Genomic DNA, 23,114 nt, shown 5'->3' with positions numbered 1-23,114 from the left:
TAGTCATTCAATTTATTAGATGACAAAACCAGGGTTTATATTATTTCCTTGAAACGATTACACAACGGTTCAAGTTTACCCTATACTATGCCTCTATTAGGCTAAACCTCTTGTTACTATTCACATTACTACTTCATAACTTGATCTTCGGGTATCAAGTCTTTACTTCTACTTCCTAGCGTTGTTATTTTCTTCGTCAAGGATATTTAGAAATTCCCTTGGCGTTGGCGGTGCACTTGGGCTTGTTACTTCATTTTTCTTCGGACAATCCTTAGAAATATGGCCTTCTTCCTTACATACGTAACACACCCCCTTGAGAATCGTACACTGATTGGTGTAATGCCCTATTTCTCCACACCTAAAGCACTTCACCTTCCTGTCACAATTCCCAGAGTGTTTATTTTTGCACTTCGCGTACCATTTCCCTTTACCTCCTCTTTTGCCAGACTTTGAGAATATGTTGCTCTTGTTGGGACTTAAAGACCCCTCAAATTTCCTCTTTTTGCCAACTTCAACCTTGTTGGCGGTCCTGTCATTGATCATTTCTTCAATAGACTTAGCAACCCTGATAGTTGCCTCAAGAACAGATGCCTGACGTACTGGCACAGTAAGTTCATCCTTACTTTGTTGAAGTAAACGTTTTGTTTCTTCCATCCGTTGATCCAACATCGTACGCACCATTGCCTGCACCCCAATCATCGTGATTGGCTCAGGCTGCGGATTATCGTTTCCGAATCCACTTTGCGTTCTCGCCATTTCGATCTATACACCAATCGTAGGTGATTTTAGATCTTTATTTTCGATAGACGTTAAATCTTCGTTATTACTCTGAAATGTTTATATGTTAGTTCTAATATCGTAATCATACGTTTAGAATCCTACACACATAAGGTTTCCAGATCCGGTCGGCAACAGGCCATAGATCCGAACAAATAATGGCATATATGGCAAACATATATCATTTAGCACATAAAAACATTTTAGGCATCTTTCCTAAAATAAACTAGTGCTCGTGTCTAAAATATGGTAGACACTCATCTCACAATCATCACTTAGCATTCTAAGTTTAAGTCTAGAAATCCTACAATTTCTTAGTTCGCTTAAACTAATGCTCTGATACCAACTGTGACATCCCCTAATTTCTCGGCCAGAAAAGACCGATTTATTTTATTCTTTTTAAAATAAAATCAGAGTAATCCTTTTAAAAGATGTTGCGGAATTTGTTCCCAAAACAAAACATGATAAAAGTTTATCAAAACCTTTCTTTAAGAAATATATAATTTCCTTTTATATCAAAACCTCGGGATGTCATGTTCCGATACAGATCAAAAGCATAAACAAGACATTATAAGCCTTACATCAGTTATTTACAACTACTGGCCTATAATCCATAAATCACTCATCATCATCCGACTATGCTCGGGATCCACTACCTGTAATATAAAAAGCTGAGTGGGTCAGGCTTGGAAGCCTGGTGGGCATATAGGGTTTTCAACCCACAATAAATAAATTTATTATGCTTAAACATCAACAATCAACCAAATTACCCCAACCCCATTATCTTATTTATTTCTTAAGGGTTTACCCTAAGAATCAACTGTCACTCCTTCCTAAGGATTCATCCTAAGGAATAGGCACGAAGTCACATCGTCGCCAGGGTTTATACAACAGGCACTAAGTCCATAGCTGCCAAGGTTTATCCAACATGTGCTAAGTCCATAGCTCTTATTTATCGACATTATTATTCACAGGAATCCCCATGCAATACATGTCAATGGGTTTTGAGAGTACAACAAATGAACATATAGTTCACACACCTACAGGTTGCGGGCCTGCTAGTGTTCCACAGACTGTCTAGAATAGTCCATGGTTGTCATCCATACTCTGCTGAATGATGGGGGCCCACGTTTGGGTAAGGGCTTTTCTCATATTACACCACTCACCTTCAACGTTTGGGTAAGGGCTTTTCTCATATTTCACCTGTCACCCTCAACTCATGATCTATATCACTGATCATCTCGTCTATCTAACTCACCTTTCATCACACACCCACTATTTTATCTACCCATGTTTTACCCAACACTTTTGTAGATAAAATACATATACAGTTTAAATTATTTAAAAATCTGTATAAATCATTCCTTCAACATCCATCTCAAATAAACAAACAATATATATTCACACATCACGTATTTTATGTAAAATACTTCATATCTATGTGTAAGGTGAAACTAACTACACACTCACTTGATTTAATGAAAATTGGGCAACAGTTCGTTTCCTAAAACGATCGTTTCTAATAAAACCAGGAGTTTTATTGAGAAACCGGGCTCTGCGAGGGTCGGGCTTCGAAACCGAAAAGATAAATTTTCCGGGCTTCTCGGGCACTTCGTGGCGTATTCCGGGGGTTATAAATGATACCGAGGCTTCGGAGGATGTCGAGATAGTAAAAATATTGAAAAAGGGGTCAAAATTGCCAATTTCCTAAAAGTACTCGGGCAATCTCGCATGCCTTCTATTTATAGGGGCGAACTTGCGAGGGTCGGCCGAGAAGGAGGAGTCAGCGAAGGCAGGTGGCAGCCGCGGAGCGAGGCCAGGTGGCGGGTGCGAGCTTCGGACACGCGGCACCCTCAGATTGGACCAGCGAGGCTCGGATGATGAGTCAGAAGCGAGGCGCGTCGGAAGATCATTGGAACGCACCCTCGGTCAAATCAGCAAGCGACATGCGGGTCAGGCACGAGGGAAGCATCTGATGTTCACGTGACCGGCTTCGGACACCTGTGCGACACGCGTCGCTTCTCGGATGCGCCACGCAGCTGCTTCGGACATGTGGCATTATTTAAGCGAGGGTGACGTGGCCGAAGCCACCTATACGAGCTCCGTTTTTGACGTTCTTTATATGCACGTGTAGATAAAATTACGCTCTACAACTTTAGTTTAGACTTCGTCGGCTAATTTTGACTTTAATTTTTATATTATTATTTTCAACAGACCGGGATAGGAAATCCGTTAAAAATTCATAACTTCTTCATCCGACGTCCGTTTTTGTCTGTCTTTTTACCGTTGTGCTAATATTGACGAGACCTTCGATTCTCGTTTAGGTCGTGTCGGCTAAAAATCACTCGATCTAAAATTCGAGTTTTTAGCTGTCTACTGTTAAGCCGAAACTTCGAAAAATCATAACTTCCTCATACGAATTCAGATTTTGGGCGTTCTTTTTATACCTACTCTCGGTTTAACGAACACTACGAATTTCATTTAGATCACTAAGGCCAAAAAGTAGTTTATCAAAAACTAACTTTTTACGGCATTCGGCACCGTGCCGGTTTTGTCGCGAAGCTTCGACATGTCATAACTTCTTCGTTATAACTTGGATTTTGGTATTCTTTATATATCCGTAATCCTTGTCACGACAACTACAAGTTTCTTAATAGATATCGGCTTTATCTAATATTTATTTTTGACACTCATTTTTATTCTTAATTAATTAAACCCTAATAATTAAGCATAAAACACATAATTTTCACATAATATTCACATAATCCCTTTTCATTTCTTCAAAATGAGTCACAAAGGTTAACCTAGACTATCATGTCAATATTAATGCCTAGCCTAGAAACACGGGCGTTACATCTCACTCTTGCTGAAACAATGACGATCATCAAAGCCTGTGATATTGATAATAAACAGTGAGAGATTAACCATGTGAACTCGTATTCGACTGCAAATCTTGGAATCTCTTCTAACAATGCCCTTTCATCAATCACTTCTTCCTCAGGTCAAGCATTTACTGTTCAACAACCTCAGATTCAAACCTTTACTACTACGTCATCCATGCCTCATCCTCAAAGCCAGTCGTTTGTCACTCCATAAGCTGTTCCCTCCTCCAATGTGCTAGTTGTAGCTTCTTCCTCAAACACAAAGGAAAGTGATGAAAATCTTGCTCTCGCCACAGGACTTGTTAACTGCTATAATGCTTTTGTAGCTGGAGAGCTTCCACCTCAGTTGTCATTTGCTGATCTGGATCAGATTTATCCAGAAGATGTGGAAGAGATGGATATTACGTGGAAAATTGCTATGGCAGTATTCAGGGCGAAGCAATTTGCTAAAAAGACAGGGAAGAATAACTGGGGGATGAATGCTGATAAGAAGGTATGGTTCAACAAGGGGAAACTGCGATATTTCAACTGTCACGAGCCAGGTCATTTTGCTCGTGAGTACCCGAAACCGGATCGAAGGTTGAATAATGACAGGACAATGGTTGCGATGGGAAACAATCGTGGAGGTGCTGCGGTCAACGGTGAGACTGCTATGGTTGCTCAGTCATTTGACTGGGAGGACCAGATTCAGGCTCTGAATATTTCAAGACCTGAGAATGCTTACCTGGCCCAAATCAATGATGATGCTCCCATGGAGAATGTTGCAGCTGATCCTGAAGAAAAGATGATGGAGCTGCAGTTTACACTGATGGTATATTCTACTTCCGAGCCCAAGAAAGGTGAGGTAAGTTTACCTTCTTGTTCTCAGGCATGTATTAATTATGTTAAAACTCTTCGTGACGAAATAGAATCATTACGTAGAGAAGTAGAGGACCTTAGATATGAGGGCTATCAACTTAGAAAAGGACAAAAACCCCTAAAGGCCCAGTTAGAAACAAAAATTAAGGACTTTAGGAGACTTCAGGAAGAGTACAGTATCAAATGTGTACATTATGATTATATCAAGAGACAGAATGCTGAGTTACTTACTGAGCTTGATACAGTAAAAGGGCAATTTGAAACTGCAAATTTTGATTTTAAAAGGTTTGATGTATCAAGCGAGGTAGTTGCCAACATGATTGACCATTGCCTGCAGTTCAAACGAAACCAGCAAAAGGGATTGGGATACGATAATGTACCTCCTCCTTTCAATCATACATATCAGTATAACCCTTTGTCTAAAGAGGAGATTGCCAACGAACCTTCAATGGTGTATGGCAAGCCATCTGGTTTTGTTTCAGGAGGATTTATTAATGTTGAAAGTACTAACCTTTCTACTTCCCCTGCAGATCAATCCTTAGATCAGTCAAAGCACGAAGTTGAAGGATCTGTTTCTGATAACAAAACTGAGTCTGAACCTGATGTTTTTGTTTCCAATGAAAAACTTTCCGTTTCTGATGTTAAAAATGACAATGTTTTTTGTGATACTTCCGCATCTGCTTCTGCTGAATTAAACTTTTTTGAAGTGTTTGATGAATTATTTGATAATCCTGATGTTTGTGATGCTTCTAATGAAAACACACCAATTCCACAGGTCACACCATCTGATGCACCCTCACTTATCTCACAACCTGTTTCTAACACATGTTCTTGTGGGAAAAGTAAGGGTGTCAATAAAGAAAATAAATCTGAGACAGGCAATACCAGTTTTAATAATAATAATGAGATTTGTTTTAATTGTGGTATTGGTGGTCATATAGCTAGGAATTGTCAAAATAGGATTTTTGTGCATTTCATGTCACCAAGAGGGGAGAACGAATCTAGAGGAAGGTCTTTAACTAGAAAGTCCTCAAGAACTCGTTCTCGGGATGATGATTGGAAGGATGATCGAAGTAGAAAAAGGGCGGTTTTTCAAAAGAATAAAAAGGTTTTTCATAACAAAGTCTCATACAGTTTGCCAAAACCGAACAAGGCTCCGCCATGATCGGTTTCGTCAAAGAGAAATTCTGGATCTTCAACTACTTCTGGTAGAACTTCCAGATGCTCAATGCGAACTAAGAAGAAACATATTTCAAAACCACCTGTGACTGTTAGAAAACCTAAATATCATTGGATGCCCAAATTAACTTCCAATCAATCATCAGCATCCTCTGAAAAGATTAGAAATGATAATTCAGAATTGAAGGCTTTAAAAGATCAATCAGAGAAAGTGAAGAGGCAACCTAGAATAGTGATGACCTGGGTTCCCAAATCTAAATGATTCCGCTCATTTTACAGGGACAGTTGCGGAGGAATGTCGTCATACCTTGGTACATCGACAGCGGCTGCTCCCGGCATATGACAGGAGACATCTCCCAATTGAGCAACATTCAATCTTTTAATGGGGGATATGTTTCCTTTGCGGACAGAGAAGGTGGCAAGATCACTCAGAGAGGAACCGTTACAAATGGAGTGCTAAGTTTCGAGAATGTCAACTTTGCTCCCGAGTTAAAACATAGTTTGTTGAGTGTGTCTCAAATCTGTGACAAAGGTTATTCTACCCATTTCACCGACAAGGAGTGCATGATTCTCAAGCCAGGCATTGTCATCCCGGAAGAATGGATTCTTGTCAAATCTAAGCGGGATGGGAATGCTTACATTATTGATATGAACAGCAACATTCCTGAACAAATCACTTGCCTCTTTTCAAAGGTCTCCGAACAGAACGCAATGTTGTGGCACCGAAGACTCGGTCATGCGAACGCTAAAAATCTAAATCGTCTTGCAAAGAATGAGATGGTCCGAGGCTTACCTATCAGAGACTTTATCACTTTTGAGAAGTCTGTGTCATGTGCCCAGGGAAAACATCATAGAAAACCACACCTGCCAAAACAAGTTAACTCAATCAGTCAGGTGCTCCAATTATTGCATATGGACTTATTTGGTCCGGTCAACGTCCTGAGCATCAACCGAAGCTCGTACTGTCTAGTTGTGATCGATGATTTCTCTCGTTTTACGTGGGTCTTCTTCTTATCCAACAAAGTTGGGGTTGCTGATCTGATAAAGAAGTTCATTGTGATGATTGAGAACTAAACCAACAACCGGGTGAAGGCGCTTCGTACTGATAATGGAACAGAATTCAAGAATGCAATTCTTGATCACTTTTGCGCAGAAACGGGAATTGTGCGTCAATACAGCTCTGCTCACACGCCTCAACAAAATGGTGTTGCTGAGAGGAGAAATAGAACATTAAAAGACGCTGCAAGGACAATTTTGTGTGACTCCAAGTTACCTGTTTTCTTTTGGGCTGAGGCGATTAACACTACTTGCTACGTTCAGAATCGTGTTTTAATCAACAAAGCTCAGATGAAGACACCGTACGAGATTCTATATAGTCATAAGCCTTCAGTCAGTCATTTCCGTGTATTTGGCTGCCCTTGCACCCTTCTTCACCTGAAGTCCAACCCGAAGTTCAATGCCAAAGCCGATGATTGTTATTTCGTAGGATATGCTCCACGCACCACGTATAGGGTTTACAATAAGAAGACGAAGCAGATTATCGAATCCTATGACGTGCGCTGGCTGGAGGAGAATGAAACGGATGCTCGAGTGGGTCCTAATTGGTTATTTGACTACACATCTCTTTTCAAATCCATAAATGTGTCTTCAGATGGTTCATCTGGGTCTTCCTCTGGTTCGAAGAATGTTTCTGAATATTAAGACGAAGAAGTTTTCTACAGACCTCCAACGGTAACCTCCTCACCATCTGAGGGGGAGTCACCTGCTACACCTGAGGGGGAGTCCTCTGTTCCACTTGGTAGTCCAAAATCTCCAATTCAGGATGCTACTCCTGATGCTGATGCTACACCTCTTACCCCTGTTGAAAGAGAGTTCATGTCTAGAGATGCTTCCGCTGTCACTTCAACTTTTATGGAACTACTCTTTCCTGAAGAAATTGCTAATGAGTTTGTAGCAGATTCATCTAATGTGGAACAATCAGCAAATGATGGAGGTTTCAACATTCACACTCTTCCCGTTTCACTCAATGATATCAGCCAAGACATACCTTCAAGAATTCAACGCGATCATCTAATCGACAACATCATTGGTCAGCTGGGTGATGGAGTTAGAACCAGAAGTCAGAGTGGAGATGTCAATACATGTCTTTATTCTTGCTTTATCTCTCAAATAGAGCCCAAGAATGTTGAAATGGCTTTGAATGAGCCCAGCTGGGTAGACGCTATGCATGAAGAGCTAAATCAATTTGAAAAAGCTCGGGGTTTGGAAATTGGTTGAGTTACCAAAGGGCAAAAAGTATCTTGACACACGCTGGGTCTATCGAAACAAGCAGGATGATTCTGGAGTTATAGTGCGCAATAAAGCAAGATTGGTGGTTCGCGGGTTTAGACAAGTCGAGGGTCTTGATTATACAGAGGTTTATGCTCCAGTGGCTCGCTTGGAGGCTATTCGTATCTTCCTTGCATATGCTTCCTACATGAACTTCACGGTTTATCAAATGGATGTCAAGACAGCCTTCTTGTATGGCAAGGTGAAGGAAGAAATCTACGTTGATCAGCCCCCTGGGTTCATTAACTCGAAGTTTCCTAATCATGTCTACAAGTTGGACAAGGCGTTGTATGGGTTACATCAAGCTCCTCGAGCGTGGTATGCGACTCTCACAAAGCACTTGCTCGAGCATGGATACTCTCGTGGCACTATCGATCAAACTTTATTCATCAAGCATGTGGGTAATGATCAGATTCTAGTCCAGATCTATGTTGACGACATTATCTTCGGGTCTACAAGTCTACAACTATGCAAGGAGTTTGAAGGCGTGATGAAAAATAGGTTTGAGATGAGTTCATTGGGTGAAATGACCATGTTTCTGGGGCTTCAGGTCAAACAAAATTCAACCGGAATCCTGCTCCATCAAGCCAAGTATGTGGAGGATATTCTTGAGAAGTTCGGGTTTCAAGACGCAAAACCTGCATCGACACCAATGGCCGAAAGACCCCTGCTGAATCCAGATACTGATGGCGAATCCGTAGATCAGACACACTACAGATCGATGATTCGGATCGTTGATGTATCTTACTGCAAGCCGTCCAGACATCATGTTTGCAGTTTTTCAATGCGCACGTTATCAGGCTAATCCTAAACTTTCACATCTTATTGTTGTCAAGAGAATATTTCGGTATATCAAAGGCAGCCTAAAATTGGGTCTTTGGTATCCGAAAAGTTCCGAATTTGATTTATATGCTTTTGCTGACAGTAATTATGGAGGTTGTGAGCTTGACAGGAAATCCACATCAGGAGGGTGTCAATTCCTTGGATACAGGCTGGTGTCATGGCAGTGCAAGAAACAACATACCATCTCAACCTCAACAGCAGAAGCGGAATACGTTGCTGCATCTGCTTGTTGCTCTCAAGTTATCTGGATCCAACATCAGCTGTTGGATTACGGTTTGAATTATCTAGAAACCCCCATCTAATGTGATAATGAGGCTGCGATTCAAATTAATAAAAATCCTGTCCAACATTCCAAAACCAAGCACATTGATATCAAAATTCATTTTATCAGAGACTGTTATGAGCGCTCGTTGATCCGGCTGGAACAGGTTCCTTCTGCTAATAATGTGGCGGATCTGTTCACCAAGCCTTTTAACAAAGCTCGATTCGATGTGCTTGGGGGATTTTTGAAAATGATTCGTTTTGAGGATTAAATTTTGTTTTAAATTAGTTTAAATTTGCGCATTTTTATTTCATTCTCACCCATGCACAAATTTAGGGGGAGAAATAAACAAAAATCAAACAAAAATTTAAAAAATTCAAAAATCCAAAAACATTAAAAAAATCAAAAAAATTGTTGCTAATAGTTTTCCTTGTAGGTGTTGTGACGGGAAGTGATATTATCAAGTGATAACAGGCAATCTGAATCTGCGTAACGTACCAAAATTAAATCGTCTACGCTCTGTGATTCGATGTGCTAGTAGGCACGAAAGATTCTAAATGGACTTGACTAGGCAGAGTTGAACTTAAGGAATTCAGAGACTTGACAAATCTTGACCTAGTTAGATCCGTTTAGCCTGACAATACGACGCTTGGATAGGTTGAGCAGGGAGATATACATGGGAATTTACTAGTCACATTAAAAGACTCGTATCTAGAACTGTGGATTAACTTTTCCTCGATGTGTGGATTTTGTCCTTAATTCCGGTATTGATGGGGTGACTGGGGAATTCCGATAAATTAGGTCTGTAGAAGATTATTTTCTTTCTTTCTGTCGGTTAGTCATATGTTGCCTCCTCTGCGTGATCGAGAGATCCGACCTGGACTGTAACATATGCAACTCTATCTCTCTGCATCTTCTATCTATGCAATTATTTCTATCTGTTAGCCATATACTGTCTCCTTTGCGTGACTTTCAATCCGACCTGGTTCACAGTATATGCATCATTCTTCTTCTCAATCCCTCTAAAACTTCAGTTAGTCATATGTTTCACCCTTTGCGCGATTGGAAGAGATCCGACCTGGCTGTACAACATATGCATTCTAAATCTATCTTCTCTCTTAATAATTGTCTGCTCACCCGATGTAAGGAGTATTCTGGAAGTCCTTGTTTACTGGAGCATATCAGGAAGCGGGAAACATGTTCTAGTACAATTAAAATTGAACACTTACAGATTGTCTGTAGATCTCGCTGCTCAATTTAGGTGGACAACAATATCCCTGGTCGTCGTCAGCTAAATGGTCCCTAGGAAATTTATCTAAGTATATAGGATCAAAAATGTCTTGTCTTTCTTAGCTTCTCCAAAGTTATCACAAATTTTTCGTGTTTAAGTGGATCACAATACCGGCGATCGACCAGACATAGACATGAAGGTAGAGGTACCGACAAGTAAATTAAGGCTGTCTAACAACTTTGATCCCAGTGTCACAAAATTATATTCAGTGTTTGTTGAGATAAATCTAGTCTTCTTTTATTTTTATTTTTATTTTTATTTTTTACTTTTATTTTATTTTTATTTTTATAATATTCAAAATTTAATTTTTTTTTAAATTCTTAAATTTTAGAAATTATCTTTATTTTTCTTTTATTTTTAGTTTATGTTATTTTTAATTTTAATTTTAATTTTTAAAATCCTCAAAAAGCTTTATTTTTGAAAAATATTTGGGATTTGGACTGTGCATTATACTGTGTGGAAGACAGGTAAAATCGCATAGGGTATAAAAGGAGAGCTTATAGCCGGAAACCCTTCCACTCCTCATTTTTCCTCTTTCCGGCCGTAAACCCTCTCCCATTCTCACTCCTCTCGAAAAAAAAATTCTCGTTTTTTTGTGAAATCGTTCGTTTCATCTCAAAGGTATAACAAAATCGACCGTGGGAATGTGTTTTGTTCATCAAATCGACGGATTTTAAGGCTTTAATCGAAGAAAAACCATTTTCGGCGTTTACGGCCAGAGCTTACGGCCAATGAGCTTACAGCCGTAAACTCCGTTTCCGACCGTGAATATGTGTTTTGATCATGAAATCGACGAATCTTAGGGTTTCAATCGAAGAAAAATGGATTTCAAGAGCTTACGGCCAATGAGCTTACGGCCGTAAACTCCGTTTACGACCATGAGCTTACGGCCGTAAACCCCTAGTTGACCGTAAACTCCAGTTTGGTCAAAACAATTTTTTTAAAGGCCAAAATTAAATTGATTAATTAAGAAAACTTAAAACATTAATTGCTCAAATATTTTTGTTTTCTTAATTGGCTTGTTTTAGTGCAGATCAAATGGCAAATTTGAAGTTCGCTGACATGCACAACTTGGCCATCGTACTGGCTGATCCTCCTGTTGTTCATGGAGAATTCAGATCGATGATCCACAGGCTAAGGGATTGTTGCTTGGCGTCTGCTGTTACTGTGAATCCCGTGGTTTATCAGAATATCATCAGGGAATTCTGGAGGACTGCCAAACTGAAGACAGATAATGATGGAGCAGTTACTGTTGAAGCTGTTGTGAAGAGTTGCAAGATTGCTATTACTGAACAATTAATCAGAGAAGCGTTGCTGATTGATGATCAACCTGGCTTTCCTACTGAGATTGGGATTGAAGATGCCCAAAAGGTTCTTAAGAAGATGGGTTACGAAGGCAACTTTCCTCCCACTGTGAAAAAGCTTATGCCACCATACTGGAGATTCTTGGCTCATGTATTTGTGAGCTGTATTTCTGGGAGAAGGTCTGGAGCTGACGAGATTTCTCTAAGGAACACTGGAGCCTTTGCTTCTCTTGCTGCCGGAATAGACTTCAATTTCTCAAAGTTTATTTTAAACGAGTTCGTGGTGAACATCAACGCAATAACCCGGGATACTTTCTTGATGTATCCTAGGTTCATCCAACTGTTCATCAATATTTAATTTCCGGAGATGGTTAAGGAGGGAGATACCCTAGATATGAAGTCATTAGGTCCCCATACTGTTGGGCTTATAAAGTAGAATCGCAGGGGAAAGGTCATTTTCCAAGGACTGTATCCGCTTGTGAAGTTTGGAAAATTTGCTGAGCTAAACGAATCATCCGAGTCTCATGGATCTTCAAACAAAGTATCCTCTGAGCCTACTTCTTCAGAGAGGGTGATTTTAGAAGATGATGTTATCACCGTGTTAGATCATGAAGAAAGAGAAGAGACAGTAGCTCCAAATGCTCGTGTGGCAGAGGAACATGATTTGACATCAGTTCCAGTTCAAAGTGATTATAATGAAGGGTCTTCAAAGAGTGGGACTGAGACTGATTTATACGAAGATCTTGATCTTTCTGGCTTCGATACAGATGAAATTCCGCTAAATTTTGGAAGTAATGAAGATTTCTTGTCAAGTGAAAATCTCAACTCGCTGCTTGACAATATCAATGATGTTGCTCATCCAGCAACGGAGATATGGGAAACTGAAGACGTTCTTGAATCTACGCCTCCTACTACCAAACAAGTGGCTGAAACAACAACTCTTATGGTGACAGTGTCAGGGATTCCTCACCTTGATATTGTTTCTCCTACCTCTGAGTCGCTTGAGAGTGATCGCACAACAACACAGACCTCTCAACCTCCTCTTAAAAGAAGAAGACGTGACCCTAAACAGGGAATTCCTGTTTCTGGTGTACTTCAAGGCCTTTCAACACCACCGATAACCACTCCTGCCATTGTCTCATCAGAACCTTTCAGTGAAGGTCCTAGCACCACTTATGAAGCTGGTGGTTCTTTTATCCCCGCAAGATTTTCTCCTCCCCGGCCCGATCATGATACTGGTTCAGTGAGGCTGGCCATGCATTTGGCTGAAGAACAATTCTCAACGCCTCCCTCCCGTGGTAAAGGAATATCTTTTAGGGAAGGCAACTCTGGAGAAGAGAATCCTACTATTCTTGGACTACAGAAGGAGATCAACGTACTAAATCAGAAGAATATAAAGCTTGATATCCGGGTTAGTGACCTTCAGACTGAAAACACCAAGCTCACCATTCAAGTTGCTGATCTTCTAGAAGACAAAGCTCTGAAAACTAAGCAGATTACTGATCTTCAGACTCACTTTGGTCGGTTGACTGCCAGTTACTATGACTTAAAGAAGAAGCTGGAAGAAGAACTTGGTGACAGATTTAAGACGTCTGTCGATGAGCCAAGGATCTATATTCCTAATCAAGCTGCTCCCATAGTTCCACCACCTGTTCAAACTACTCGAGTTGTAGATCGTTTTGATAAAGAACCAGCACAGGCTCCGAATGTTGTGGCTTTGAAACGTGCCAAATTGGCTAAGTCTGCTGAGAAGAGACAGCTGTTGTTCAAAAAGAGCTCTGATCAGAATGCTCCTGGGGATCACCCTAACATCACTGTTACAGATCTTGGAGAGAATCTCTTTAGGGATGTATATGGTGATAGGTCAGGGATCATCTCATGGGGATTTCACGACACTTTAAATATGTGGATCGTGAGACGGAAAAGTGGCAACACAGAAATATATAAAGATGCCCATGATTTTCATTCCTGGACCAAGATTGATCTTTCAGAGTTATCAAAGGCTCCTTTTGTGAATCCCTCTCAAAATCCCAAGGCTACACAATTTAAGCATTTCTTGGAAGATCAAGTGCTTAAGAGTTTTCCTTCAATGAAGACTGCAGAGTCAATTATTAAAGTATACCCAAGTGTAATTGATCCTAAAACCAATCAACCTCTTCGATCTGTGATGTGGACTGCTACCGATCAAGTAAAGCAGATTCCTATTGTTCAGAATCATCCAGATGGATCTTTAAAGCCCATGCTTTACTGGGTGTTTGATGAAACTACAGCCTATGCTGTCATAAAGCTTGAAAATGGATGCATTCGTTTATATGACAAAAGAGATTTACTTCAGTTTGGGAAATGGGATATTCATCAGCTGAGTCTACATCAGATCAAGGTTGTTGAAGATATCTTTGAGCATGCTGCGAAGGAGTACACAGCTATGGTTGCTGAGATTATTGCTAAGAAGATGTGGAACGGAGCTATGGGAAAGTCGGACATGCTGGTGGTTGATAAAGACTGAGTCCAAGCTAGCACCAAACCAAGGGGGAGATTGAAGGGTCCAGATAGTGGTTTGGTCTAGGCTTTCATTGTAATAGTTCTTTTGAGTCTTTATTGTGGTTTAGTAGGTTGTTAGTGAGTTTACGGCCCTGTACTGAGTTTACGGCCGTAAGCCTGTTTACGGCCGTAAACCCAGTTTCCGGCCCAAGTTCCCTATATATAGAGGTGTTGTAGGTCATTATTGGTTGTTGATGCCACAGAGTTCACGGCCAAGTATATCGAGTTGTACCAGACGTTTTTCAGTAATAAACGTGTGCAAGCTTGATTTCTCTTCTTCTACTCATATTCTAGTTTCTTTTGATTGCTTGATTGCTTGATCATTGGTAAAGATCCGTTTTAGGACCTCACAGGGAGTTTGTCGGGAAATGCATTGTAAAAACTACAACAGGAAGGGGCACACCGCCCGTTTCTGTAGGGCACCGGCACAACCTATCACCCAAGTCCCCGGCGTCGGAGTAAGCCAAACTTGTTACGAGTGTGGTGAAATAGGACAATTCGAGAGAGATTGCCCAAAGACAAGGAATGCTGGTGGAGTGGGAAGAGTATTGGCAATAGGTCACGAAGAAGCAATAGCAGATCGTACCGTGGTTACCGGTACGTTTCTTCTCAACAATTCTTACGCATGCATTCTTTTCGATAGTGGTGCGGAGAAAAGCTTCGTGAGCCATAAATTCAAACACCTACTAAAACAAAATCCTCAATCACTAAAAGACACATTCACCATAGAGATGGCAAACGGAAAGACCGAGAGCACAAACGACATATACATAGGATGTACACTCACTCTAAACAACTATTCTTTCCAAATCGACCTTATGTCGGTCTCAATTAAAAGCTTTGACGTTATCATCGGTATGGATTGGTTAAGTCCTCACCGTGTTGATATCCTATGTTATGAAAAAGTCATTCGTCTTAATCTGTCAAGTAGCAAAACCCTCGTTATTTATGGCGACAAACCCGATACGAACCTCCAAATCATTTCTTGCGTCAAGGCCCAAAAGTATTTTCGCAAAGAATAATGTGCCTTCTTAGCTCACGTGGTTGATAAGAAACAAGAAGTGAAAAGTATCAAAGATATCCACGAAGTTTGCAACTTCCCTGATATATTCCCAGAAGATCTTCCAGGAGTTCCTCCTGAACGCCAAGTCGAGTTCTGAATCGACTTGAATCGTGGAGCTACCCCCGTAGCCAAATCCCCTTACCGCTTAGCACCAGCAAAGATGCAGGAACTATCCAGCCAACTAAACGAACTGGTAAGCAAAGGGTTCATAAGACCAAGCTTCTCGCCTTGGGGAGCACCGGTCTTGTTCGTGAAGAAGAAGGATGGATCGTTCTGCATGTGCATAGACTACTGGGAATTAAATAAACTCACTATCAAAAACCGATACCCTTTACCTCGAATTGACGACCTCTTCGATCAACTTCAAGGAGCAAGTTTCTTCTCAAAGATCGACCTAAGATCAGGATACCATCAGCTACGAGTCCAGGAGAAGGATATTCCTAAGACCGCATTCAGAACTCGCTACGGTCACTATGAATTCGTAGTGATGCCCTTCGGTTTAACAAATGCACCCACAGTGTTCATGGACCTGATGAACCGTGTGTGTCGACCTTACTTAGACAAGTTCGTAATAGTTTTCATCGACGGTTTACTAGTCTACTCCCGAAGTAAGGAAGAACACAGCCAACACTTACGACAAGTCTTGGAAACGTTAAGGGCAGAGAAGTTGTATGCGAAGTTCTCGAAATGCGAATTCTGGATTCGAAAGGTGGACTTCCTAGGTCACATGGTCAGCGAGGAAGGGATACATGTTGATCCCTCCAAACTTAAAGCTATCGAAAACTGGGCAACCCCGAAAACCCCAACAGAGATTCGTCAATTATTAGGCCTCGCTGGCTATTACAGAAGATTCATTCAAAACTTCTCCAAAACTGCAAAGCCACTCACCGCTTTGACTCAGAAGGGTGTAACCTTCAACTGGGAAGAGAAACAAGAAACTGCTTTCCAAACACTAAAGCGAGCCCTCTGCAGCGCCCCGGTCTTGTCCCTCCCAGAAGGAACGGAAGATTTTGTAGTTTACTGTGATTCGTCCAGCCAAGGGCTAGGTTGCGTTCTTATGCAGCGAGGAAAGGTCATATCATATGCCTCGAGACAGCTTAAGAACCACGAGGTCAACTATACCACACACGACCTCAAACTGGGATCAGTGATTTTTTCTCTGAAGATCTGGAGGCATTACCTTTATGGTACGAAATGCACAGTATTTACGGACCACAAAAGCCTCCAACACATCTTCGATCAAAAAGAACTGAACATGAGGCAACGAAGAAAGGTGGAACTACTCAATGATTACGAATGCGAGATTCTCTATCATCCCGGAAAAGCCAATGTAGTAGTTGATGCCCTTAGTCGAAAAGAGTACTCGGGTTGCCGAGTAAAGTCTCTAACTATGACAATCCATTCACACATGTCCACGAAGATCAAAGAGGCTTAGCTGGAGGCCTTGAAGCCCGAAAATGTGGCAGGTGAAGCCTTAAGAGGAATGGATAAAAACCTGGAAGTTAAGAGTGACGGGGTTCGTTGTCTCATGAATCGAATCTGGACACCAAAGTTCAGTGGGTGCAGAGACGTTGTCATGAACGAAGCACACAAAACTCGATACTTCGTTCATCCCGGTTCAGATAAGATGTACCTAGACCTTAAGAAACTTTATTGGTGGCCAAACATGAAAGCTGAAATTGCTACCTATGTGGGCAAGTACCTGACTTGCGCCAAAGTCAAGGTAGAATACCAGAAGCCTTCGGGTTTACTACAACAACCGTAAATACCCGAATGGAAGTGGGAGCGATAACTATGGATTTCATAACCAAGTTGACCAAGACAACGGGTGGTCATGACACCATTTGGGTAATCGTCGACAGATTAACCAAGTCCACGCACTTCCTGCCAATAAAGGAAACTGAAAAAATAGAGAAGTTAACAAGGACGTACATTAAAGAGATAGTACGATTACATGGTGTTGCAATATCCATTATCTCTGACCGATATAGTAGATTTTCCTCGCGATTTTGGCAATCACTGCAAAAGTCCTTGGGAACTAAACTCGACATGAGTACAGCGTACCATCCCCAGACTGATGGGCAAAGCGAGAGAACCATACAAACGCTGGAAGAGATGTTGAGAGCTTGTGTGATATATTTTGGTAAAGATTGGGATACCCATTTACCACTCGCTGAATTCTCGTACAACAATAGCTATCACACTAGCAAAAAAGTTGCTCCGTTTGAAGCCCTCTATGGTCGTAAGTGCAGATCCCCGCTGTGTTGGGCTGAAGTGGGTGATACACAACTAGCCAAGAAACGAGTTCCTGACAGTACTCTCATCGGTCCCGAGATCATTCGAGAAACAACATAGAAGATCGTCCAAATCCGAGAACGACTAAAAGATTCTAGAGACAGACAAAAGAGTTATGCGGACAAACGACGAAATCCCTTAGATTTCCAGGTTGGTGGACGCGTCTTGTTAAATGTCTCACCCTGGAAAGGAATGTTACGTTTCGGTAAACGTGGAAAAACTAAATCCAAGGTACATCGGACCATTCGAGATTCTTGCTAGAATCGACCCGGTGGCTTACAAACTCAAACTACCGCATGAACTCAGTAACATACATCCCACTTTTCACGTATCCAATCTAAAGAAGTGTCTGTCTGACGAGACTCTTGTAATCCCACTCGATGAAATTGAGATAAACGAGAGTCTACACTTCGTAGAAGAACCGGTGGAAATCATGGATAGGGAAATAAAGATAACAAAACAAAGCCATATACCAATAGTGAAGGTTTGCTGGAACGCCAAGCGGTGTCACACCCCCAAACCAGAACGGCGGAAGCGTTCGGGGGCGGAGGACTTCATGTAAGTATCACAACACATGCAATATAGTAATCAAAGTACAAACAACCATTGCATTAATAAGTATAAGTTTTACGTAAGTGTTTAAACATTACATATTCAAACATCAAAGTAGATACAGTAGAAGACAAGAGTCGTAGTACAGTACTGGGTAGTCTTCTCAAAAGCTTCGGGAGTGTACCTGTCTACTGGATTCCTGAGAATACAAGTTATTTTGAAAGCGTAGATCAGCATTTAAGCTGGTGAGTTCATAAGTATTTTAGTTCTATAAAGTATACTTTAAGTTCTTTGGAAAAGTTCGATGGTTCCTCCAGAAAATCCTATATTTCCTGATGTGATAAAATGATAACCTCAATAGTTCCCTCTACAATTACTTAGTTGATACTAGTTATATATAACCTAATATCGAATGGACAGTTAAATGGGTGAATCTGTCCTAAGCCCACAACCAAACAAGGAACAGGAGGTAAGGCGGAAGTCACACATTTCACTGTTAATCGGATATTACTTATATATAACTCTGATGTAAAAACTAAGGAATTATAGAATTAACCACTAAAGGTCCTTTATGTTATACTAGTTTAAAGAGAGTGAATGACTAAGTTCCATCTGATAAGTAGTTTTAAATCCCCATAAAACCGTTTCTGAATAGTAGTTTTAAATCCCCATAAAACCGTTTCTAAATAGTAGTTTTAAATCCCCATAAAACCTTTTCATTTGTAAAAGTAGTTTAATCCCATAAACCGTTTCATTTGTAAAAGTATTCTTAGTTATATTTGTTCTACAGTATAACATTGGTATTAATCCTGGAAAATATTATATTATCCATAATACTGATTTGTGGTTTTAAACGTTCCAAAACCAAAAGTACAAGTATATTTGCCATACTTGATTTCATGATACGTAGCTTTTACTATAAGTAAAAACCAACAGAAGGTATATTTGTTCAGTAAAATAGATAGGATGTAATTATCTTTTCTTACTATTTTAAGAGAAGTATATTACTAAGTAATTTACTCGTTGTTTTATCCATGTGAGTTCTATTAACCATACTAATATGACTGATGTGCCTGATGCGACATTCTTCAGGCGTCAGAAACGATATGACATTTGTCACCCTAGGCCTGCCGGCCAAACTGTAGCGAACAGTGAAGGTGCGGGATTGTCAGTCCCGTATAGATCTATACACAAATTCACGCTCTCCCTCCAGGAGATTCTGGTTAATAAGTCAGGTATTAAGGTCGTACTTAGATAAGTACACCATGAAGTGTCTCACAAATTTATTGTTTCAACGAGATTATGATGTATTATTACCCCGTGATTGCTAACCCTGGTACGTTGTATTTGTACCCCTGTTAATGCAAACCCGGTACGATGTATTATTACCCCGTGATTGCTAACCCTGGTACGTTGTATTTGTACCCCTGTTAATGCAAACCCGGTATGATGTATTATTACTTCTTTAATATATTATCCATATACTAAAAGTATTATACGTATCCTGGTATAGATAAATGAATTGTTAGTACTTTCCTTTGAATAAAAAGTATACAATCGTGAATCATACTTGTATATTTAGTTTTGAATAATAAATTATACCTATTATAATTTATACGTTCTACGTGATTAGCATGCTCTCTCCTGAACGTACCTCTTTGCTCAGCATGATACAAAGGTAATGATACCAACTGAAGTAACCTTTTATATTCCCATATGTATAATGTATATAATTAAGAAGGAAACGACCTTCGGACAAATAACACCACCTTAATTCCACATCCAAACAAGGAAAAGGAAATAAGATAATTCATTAGTCCTAAGCCCTTCAAATCTTATTTATATATTTATACATATATGAATATGATATTGATAATTATAATTTGAAATAGTTTATAAAACCTTTTTCAAAGAATTTAACAGTAATAAAAGAGTTCACATGACTTTAAAGATTTAACATGGCTTTAAGTCATTTTGGAAGTATTTGGAAATCCTTAAAAGCATAAGGAAATCCTTTGTGTGATTATTATAACATACAATTATTAACACAATTTAGACTGTGTTCAACTTCTATTCCCCCCCTAAAAAGCATTTAAAAACCATTAAAAAGGTAAATTATAGGGGTATGAACTCACTTGATAAGTGGTGATTTGGGCAGCGTTTCGTTTCTATAGATGATCTTTCTCGAAGATACCGCGAGTTTTTGAGTAAAAACTGGGCTTTACGTGGGCAGCACTTCGAATGGAAAGAGGTTAGCTTCTCGAGAATTCCGGGGCTTCAGGGCTTGCTTCGGGTTTTAGATATGATACCGGGGCCTTGGGGGGTTGTAAGGAAGTTTGGGGAGGTGAAAGAAGTGAAAAAGGATGAAAAATGAGGTAAAAATGGTGAAGGAACCGGGAGGGTTCGCACCTCCTATTTATAGTCTGAAGTCTCGGACAGGTGGCGAGGGGAAGGAGGAGTCAGCAGCCACGCGTCATCAGCAGCGAAGGCCACGAGGCCGAAGTTCGGAAGCAGCCACGATGCGAGGCGCGTGTCGGATCAGGAGTGGACCGAACTTCGGTCCAATCAGGAGGTGCCACGAGCAACTTCGGTCCAATCAGCAGCGAACACGTGGTGACAGGGGGAAGCCTCGCATGCGAGGTGACGTGGCCGAAGGGTGACCATGCGAATTTTCCCGGTTTTCAACATTTCTCGATTTTTGTGCCCAAAACTTGCAAAATTCATAACTTTCGCATACGAGCTCCGTTTTCGACATTCTTTATATGCACGCGTAGGTAAATTTATACTCTACGACTTTCGTTTAGACTTCGTTGGCTAATTTTGAATTTATTTTTAATATTATTATTTTTAACAGACCGGGACAGGAAATCCGTTAAAAATTCATAACTTCTTCATCCGACGTCCGTTTTCGTATGTCTTTTTACCGTTGTACTACTTTTGACGAGACCTTCGATTCTCGTTTAAGTTGTGTCGGCTAAATATCGATTGATTTTTATTTCGAATTTTTAGCTGTCTACTACTAAACCGAAACTTAGAAAAATCATAACTTCCTCATACGAAGTCAGATTTTTACGTTCTTTTTATGAAAGTTCTCGGTTTAACATATTCTACAAATTTCATTTAGATTGTTAAGGCTAAAAAGCCTTTTATCGAAAATTCACATTTTACACTGAACAGTGTTTTGCCGGTTTTGTCGCGGATCTTCGATTGGTCATAACTTCTTCGTTATAACTCGGATTTCAGTGTTCTTTATATTTTTGGAAACCTTGTTACAATCTATACCACTTTGTTCATCCCAATTACAATTATTGATCAATTTATTTTTGACCTAAATTTGACTGGTGTTACAAGCGGGGACCTGAATTCACTTGGGAACGGGAAGATCAGATGAAACAAAGATACCCACATCTTTTCCCTAGTTCATGAATACCACTTTAGAAACAATTTCGGGACGAAATTCCCTCTAACGGGGGGATAATGTAACAACCCGTTCTTTCAAGTAAAAAAAAAGTCAATGTAAGTCAAACTTGTTCAAATAAAAGTCAAACACTTAAAGTAAATCATGATATTTCATAATATATATGTGGTTTTCGGTTTTGGGAATCTAATCCCATACCAAAACTGAAATCTCTTCATGGGGAATGTCAAAACCAAAAACTCTACCATGTTAACCCTTGGACCGAAATCACTTCCTTTATGGAAGCTTGGACCGAAATCACTTCCTTCCATGTGAAGTATATGACCGAAATCCCATTTGTGAATCAATTTAGGACCGAAATCACTTTCTTTTTGGCAGAAATCCTCCTAAATATCTAGATATTTATGTCACTTGATTTTTTATTCACCTTCCCAATGTGATAGAATACACTTCCCTATGCAAATATCACGTCACAATTTCCCCATATTTATATGTCCAACCGAAATCAGCCTTCACAATTCCAATTCTTCACTTCTAAGTTTCGTACATTTGCTCTCAAACCCCATATTCAATCCTTCATATCTTCAAAGCAGTTACCCAGATCATCTTCAAATCTTCATGTTTCCTTAAGAACATCTTCAAGTATTCCCAGGAAATCAAATATATCAAGTTAATTCCAAAGACTTCTTGTAAGTGTATATATATATATATATATATATATATATATATATATATATATATATATAACTAGTGTTAATTAACACTTAAATTAATCATTTTACTAATTTGAACACAATATTATGTGTTTAAATATTATTAGGATTTCGGAAATTATACGTGTTCTAAGCCGATGATCATCGAAACTACATCGTACCTAACCAAGAACACACACCCGAGGTGAGTTCATACCCCTACGTTTTTACGATTTTTCATTGTTTTAGGGGGGAATACAAGTAAAACACAAAGAATCTTGTGTTAATATCTAAACTATTTCAAATTGTTTCAATTGTTGTTTTTACTAAAATATATATATTTATATGTATATATTTATATAATTAAGATTCAACAGGCTTAGAATTGGTGATTTCACTATATTTCATGTTCCTTGTTTGGTTGTGAGCTTATGGTAGAATCATTTATTCGACTACCTTTTTAATCGTAATTATATAAGTATTATATATATAAGTATAAAACTATTTAAACATGTTAAACAAAAAGAATATTTTTTCAATTTATTTTATTACCATTTGAACATAAATGTTAAATATCACGGAATATCTTTATCACGGATTTACGATTGCAAACTTGCAAAGTCGTTAATAATACAAATGTTTTCAATTCAATAGAAACAAACATATAAACTATAATAGGTATAGTTTAAGAAACTTACATACAGTTTATTCATTACAAAGTGACTTTTCATTATTCTACACATAACCGTGAATATAGCTTTGTGAGACATACTTCAAGTACTTATCTAAGTACCAACCAAGTCATGAAATTATAACTAGAGTCTCTTGG

The sequence above is a fragment of the Lactuca virosa genome, chromosome 8 (assembly GCF_052849685.1).
Source record: "Lactuca virosa cultivar CGN04683 chromosome 8, Lactuca_virosa_CGN04683_v6, whole genome shotgun sequence".
Classification (NCBI taxonomy): Eukaryota; Viridiplantae; Streptophyta; class Magnoliopsida; order Asterales; family Asteraceae; genus Lactuca; species Lactuca virosa.
This window is presented reverse-complemented; position numbering follows the sequence as displayed.